The following is an 838-nucleotide window of genomic DNA, read 5'->3' as shown; positions in this document are numbered from 1 at the left end:
CGACGGGCACGGGCGAGGCGACGGCGACGGCGGGGGCGACGGGCGGCGTCAGGGCAGCCTGGCGGCGTCGATGTGCTCGGCGTCGTCGGGGGGAAACTGGCGAGGAAAATCTGAAATTTCCCAAGTGTTTTCTTATATAGCAAGGTCATTAGTCCCGGGTCGTGGCACCAACCGGGACTAAACCCCCATTTAGTCCCGGTTGGTGCCACCAACCGGGACCAAAGGTCTTGTGCTGCCCCGCGCCGAAAAGTTTAGTCCCACCTCGCTAGTTGAGAGAGCTCGAGAGTGGTTTATAAGCGCTGCTGCGCCCACCCTCTCGAGCTCCTCTCAACTGCAGGCTTTCGGGCCTGACCGTGCAATTTGTGCCTATGGGCCTACTGGGCCTCCCGCGGGCCTGAATCCTGGCCCATGGTAGGGTTTCTAGTCGTATTCAGGCCGTGGGGGACCAGTTGGTGGCACTTTTTTTTGTTTTTTTGTTTTCTTTGTTGCTTTATTTATTTTATTTTGTTTCTACTTACAACAAAATACTTATTGTTGCTATTTTTATTTTTTTCCAGTTTTTTGGTTTTGCTTTCTGCATTATTTATTTTTTGTTGTTTTTTGCTTTATTTTTTAATTCTTTTTGCTTTTAGTTTTAGAAAAATTATAAACTTTCTGTTAGTGCCATTAGTTTTCAAATTTGAAAACACTTTTTTGCTTTATTTATTTATTTTATTTTGTTTCTACTTACAACAAAATACTTATTGTTGCTATTTTAATTTTTTTTTCAGTTTTTTGGTTTTGCTTTCTGCATTATTTATTTTTTGTTGTTTTTTGCTTTATTTTTTAATTCTTTTTG

Source organism: Triticum dicoccoides, chromosome 4B, assembly GCF_002162155.2.
Source record: "Triticum dicoccoides isolate Atlit2015 ecotype Zavitan chromosome 4B, WEW_v2.0, whole genome shotgun sequence".
Lineage (NCBI taxonomy): Eukaryota > Viridiplantae > Streptophyta > Magnoliopsida > Poales > Poaceae > Triticum > Triticum dicoccoides.
This window is presented reverse-complemented; position numbering follows the sequence as displayed.